The sequence below is a fragment of the Phoenix dactylifera genome, chromosome 5 (genome assembly GCF_051530095.1).
Source record: "Phoenix dactylifera cultivar Ajwa chromosome 5, Ajwa_hap1_PhDact_Kaust_v1.1, whole genome shotgun sequence".
Taxonomy (NCBI): Eukaryota; Viridiplantae; Streptophyta; class Magnoliopsida; order Arecales; family Arecaceae; genus Phoenix; species Phoenix dactylifera.
The window spans coordinates 21,870,001-21,875,812 of NC_143194.1; positions in this window are offsets into that span (position 1 = coordinate 21,870,001).

Consider the following 5,812-nt stretch of genomic DNA (forward strand, 5'->3'; position numbering starts at 1 on the left):
GACTAAACATGTAAATCAGGGTTTTGAGAAGCTGACATGCATGTTTATCTAATAATCATCATGGCATAATAAGTATGCGATTTAAACAAAGCAGTAGTGCAAATCACAACAATTTTCATAATATATGCATATGAAACCGTGCCCCCCGGCATGCCGTGGTCCTTTTTCTCTCGGATGCTACTACGAAGTCCATTCGGCCACTGGCGGGGCCAGCTAGTCATTCTCGGCCACTAGCAAGGCCAGCGAAGTTATTCTCGGCCACTAGCAAGGCCAGCTCAGTTGCATTCGATCAGTAGCATCTTTGAGCCCGTTACAGTGCCTCTTGGCTAACTAAGACTTTATAAACTTACATGCATGATTAAAATATCAGTATCATCATGTCGCATACATAGCCATAGCTTCTGGGATCATGCAAGTTACTTATGCATTGTAACATATCAGGCATGAAACATATATACTTAAAATAAATGCTTAGGAAACATTAATAACATAATATGATCCATAACAGGATTAGGACAGGTTACTTACATTCTTCACTAATCATGCATACAATTCAAATTGTATAAAAAAACACTGGTTCATCTTATAAAACGTATTACAAGATCTACGATAGGATTAAGACAGATTACTTACCTCAATTCGCTTTCCAAATTGCTCAAGTCCAGGTGACTAATCCTCAATCACCTAAAACAACATCATAGGGATTACATTATTCCCCCTTCATTTATTATAAAATTTCTTAGTTCATCATACTATGAACTTACTTGCTTGGGTCCTATCCAAGGATTTAGCCCAAGTCCAATTTGAAGCCTTTGGGATTCGATTTAAAACCAGATTGGGTCCACCTGGGTTGATTGGGTTTTTAATTAAAGGATTGGGCCTCGTTTATAATTGGGTCCAACCTTTTCTAGCCAATTGGGTCCTCTGATTTGGTCAACGTGGCTCATTTGGGTCTGAGTCAGGATTAGCCCAAGGTCAATTCGACCTTCTGTCAGTTAAATTGGGCTTGAATTGGGCCTGATTTATAATCAATTAGGTATGCTGAGACCAACTCAGCTTAATTGGATTCGGACCCAATTTAATTTGGGCTTAACGTGTTTCGGATCCGAACCCGATTCCGGCCCGTTAACCCACTCTTTTCTTTTCTCTTCTCATTTTCTTTCTTTTCTTTTCTTTTTCTTTTTCTTTTCTTCTCTTCTCTTCTCCTTTTTCTTTTCTTCTCCTTCCCGAAGCTTCCTCCCCTCCTCCTCTCTTTCCTTCCTTCTCTCCCGATCTCCCCCTTCCTCTCTTCTCCGACGATGGCCGGACGGCGAGCGGAGGGGAGGATGGCGAGCGGAGGGGGACGGGCCACGACCGGCGGCGTCCGCGGCCAAGCCCCACGGCATCCCCGGCCGAGCCCGCGGCCGAGCTCTCGGCTTCCCCGGTCTTCTTCTTCTCCTCCGGCCGGATCTACGGCCTCTTCCTCCTCTCTCTTTCTTTCTTTCTTTCTTTTCTTTGGTCCTTCCCCTCCGGCACCACCCCATATTCTCTCTCTCTCTTACTCCCAAACCCTCTCTCTTCCTCTCTCCATTTTTCCCTGTGAAGGAAGAAGGGGGGTTTGGGAGGGCCGAGCCACAGTCGGCAGTGCCACCGCCGAGCTCGCGGCGTCCACAGCCGCGCCTGCGGCTGAGCCCACGGCCGCGCCTGCGGCTGATCCCGTCGGCGCGGGCGTCGGCTGCTGGCAGACCAAGGGAGCGGCCGCACGCGGTGAGCCCTGTTTCTTCCCCTTCCTTTCTGTCTTTGTTTCTTTCTTTATTATCTTGAATAAATCAGGAGGAGAGAAGGCAGGGGGCTTACCTAGCTTTTGGAAGAAGTCACGAGCCTCTCCTCCGGCGACGGAAGTAGGTTGGCAAACCCTCTCTCTCTTTCTCTCGTTCGGTGTTTAGGGGGGTCTGTGATTTGGGGTTGCCGGCAGAGGCTTAATTGATTATTTAGAGGATGAGACCCCCCTCTAAGAGGTCCCATCCTCTCCATTCCCTCCTGCTCCGGGACTGGCCGCCGCCTCCCCTTGTCTCCGGCGCGCCGGCAGCGGCTGTCAGCAGGGGTGAGGGTCACCCCTCCCTGTCGGTCTTATCCCTTCGTTTTTATTTCTTTTTTTTTTTAAATATGATAACAGCACTGCCCACAGTGAAATTTGGGCCCAATCCTTAACTGGGCCCATTTCTTATTGGGCCTAGTAGGTTCTGGGCCCGAACATTACAAAAGCAATCCTCATGTACCTCTGCAACTGAGATGGTAACAGAGCGAGCGTCATCAGAGCATATGACTGGTCTTCGAAGACTCGGGATATGTTATCCCAAGTCTCGGAACATGGGCAATTGTCCTGGGTGGGATTCCCTCCCTTCCTCTGCAAAATGGACGGGGGTTATACTTGTACCTTTCGCGCAAAAAGAAGAATTCGCCTTCCTCCTTGCAAGATACAAACGTTTTTTTGTTTTTTTCAGGGACAGGGGAGAAAGCAAAATGCTTTCCTTTTCTATTAAAATGTATAAGAATTGACCACCTTACAGGATTCTACCTCAATCTCCTAAAAAAAATGATGCATGGCCTCATCATGACCCATGCTTCAATTTTAGAGCATGGAGTTCTTTGTGGAGAAGTAGGAAGAAAAGATATATCCCCAAAATTATGTACCCAGACAAAAAATTATATTCTCTATAGCAAGATGGACCAAGCTAGACCCAACCCCTTGGTTTGGCTCGTACTAAGCGGACCCAGTGGGAAACAGGGTCGATTCGCTTATTGAATTCGGTTCCGCCCCAAACTGGCAAGAATTGGTTCCGAATAGACCGAAAATCGGTCGGTAAAGATCCAAACTGGACCGAACCAGCCGGAACAGATCTGGAACCAGTCGGAACAGGCCTGGAACCGGTTGGTTCCAGTCGAACTCAGTGCAAACCAGTTCGCACTGAGTCGACCCGATTTGGAACCGACCCGCTCCCTCTTTCTTTATTTTGTAACAAAAAAATGTTCCTTATTGTGTTTCTAAACCAAAGAGCATTCTTTCTTGCCCTAACAATGAAAATCACACCAATTCAGCATGATTGAAGGAAGATTTAAGCCTAAATAAGATGGGCTTCCTCTCTCATATCTCATTTTTTGTGTTTTTTTTGCATGAAAAAATAGTTCGAAATTTATAACATAAGAAAAAATTGTGCCAAATTTTTTGATTTGGTCTTGATTTTATTATATGTTGTACATCTATGGATAATATATACAATGACATAAAATTTTTTAATTTTTAAATTAATATAAGTTTTAAAAATTAAAAATATATTTTTATACTAAAAATAAAAAAAATAAAAAAATATAAAATCAGAAGCATATTTAGAGGCATGCAAGCTACTCTCCAGTAAAATTTGGAGTCTATTTATTTAAGTTTTGATGCGATCATGCGTACAGTGGTTTAGGCCTAAATTTTGAAAAAAATAAGAAATAAGTAGCCTTTGATATATGCCTACGGGCCTAAAAAAATATATGTAGCATTCATTATTGGATTCTATATGGATCTGAGCTGAAATTAATTTTTTAAAATATTAATATTTAAAATTTATTTTTAAATTTAAAAAGTAATTAAAAATATATAAATAATAGTAAAAATTATAAAAAAATAGTGGTACACATTGCATAATTCAGAAGTAATTACTGAAGTAGAAAATATATTTTTCTAAATTTATAATATTTAAACATATTTTTTAAATTTAAAAATATTAAAAAATATATAAATAAATAAAAAAATATAAAAAATTAGTTTTATGTATTAGTTAAAAAAGTTTTCGTTGTAACAAAATTTTAATATTTTAAAATAATTGATAAATTGATGTACTTAATAAACTTGCAGGAATGGAGCCATTAAGAAAAGAAAAGAGCTAGAGCGTAACATTGGTTGGGATCGTAGGCTAACTTCAAATATTCGGTCACCTCAGAGTTAATGAAGTTCAAGGAAGAACCATTATCAATAAGAATCGTTACCTCCATCATGCTAATGTGAGCTTGTGTCCTCATGGTTTTTGGACCCGTAACCTCGGCCAAAGCATGTATGGAGATATGAGGCTCACCATGCTCGGCCTCATCATGCTCCTCCTCACAAGCTTCATTGTGGCCCTCCTCCTCTAGGCTTCCCTCCTCCTCTAGGACCGGCTCAATGAGATAAACATGCTTCACTTTGCACTTATGCCCCGACGTGAACTTCTCATTGCAAGTGAAGCAAAGTCCCTTCTCTCTTCTTTGTTGCATCGCCTTCTATGTCAATTTCTTTATCCCCTCAATTGGTGGCTTGCCTCCACCAGTTGTATCCCCACTAGGACCTCCTAGAGAGAAGCCTTTGCTAAAACCCTTATTGGCCCCATCTTTTGAAGTAATAGAGGTTGTTTTCTTCACCTCAAACCAGCTGCTCCTCCTCAAGTCTTGAAGTTGATCATCCTTCATTCTTGTAATCTCCAAGACTTGGATTAGTGTCTTTAGCTTTTTAAGCTTCACTTCTGATAAGTGCTAAATAATGCATAAATTAATATCTTATTCATAGCACTTATCATTATTTTAATTCACATATTTTGTAAATTCAATTAAAAAATTTATGTTTCCGTATGTTGCAAAAATAAAATTGTTCTCCCAAGTGGAGGAGAATCGCACAAGTAGTAAATTCTCGGGAGTCCGAGGTCGAATCCTCAGGGAACGAAATATATGTGAGATTATTTAATATAATTTCAGATTAATCAATTCAATAAATTTGTGGATTAAAATGATGTTTTGATTTTCAGAAATTAAATGCAAAGAATAATAAACAAAATTCAATGAAATAAAAATGGTAGGGATTTGGAATCCCCCTTGATGATGTTGCATCCAAGGAATAAACTCTATGGTTCTTGATTAAAGATTAAATGTAGGATAGATCTAATCATGGTATATGTTTCATGAACATATGAACTCAATTTCTAAGCATTCATCGTGCTTTCTACGTCTACGACGAATCAAATACTAAAGCAATCCATATATCAATAATCATAATCCATTAAAGATCTATCTACGAAATAACTACGCATGGATCAAGAACATGTCAATAAATATAAATCATTGAAAGCAAAAGTTTAGAGTTTACTTCAAAGAGCAATACATCAAAGGTTCCTCCATCACCCTCCCTAAGAAATTAGCCCTCCATAAAAGACATTAGCCACTTTTCTTATTTTTTTTTTCTTTTTTTTCTTTTCGGAAACAGGGCCTCCCCTGTTTCTTCAATGGGACTCTCCTCTGTTTTTTTCTTTGAACCCGAGAGAGCCACCTCCTTCTCACCCAGCCGAGAGGTATATTAAGCTCCTTCCAGCCCTCCTTCCTCGCACGCGGTGAAGATCCGTCGGCTGGATCGCAGCTGAGGATGCGGGAGATTCGGACGACGTGGCATGCTGGGGAGAAAGATCCGGGAGCGTGTGATCTTGCTGTGACGCTGGAATGGAGATGCTCGGGATCGGAAGGAATGAGCGTGGATCCGGAAGAGTCGGATGTGGAGGAACTGAGCAGCAGATCTTTGGACGTGTGATGGGATTCTGATTGCTGTGAATCCATAAGAGGTTGACGGATGCTGGAATCACGGACCGGAAGCTGCGCTGGTGGGTTGCGGACGTTGGCTCACGGACGCCTGCGGGATCTTCGAACACGGAAACTGCGGCAGAGGCGATCGTTGATTGCGTGGGAGCCGAACCGGAAGATCAAGACGTGGACTCGACTGGGAAGCTCTGGATCACACGCGAGATGCTCGTGGGATGATGGGAGCTGATCA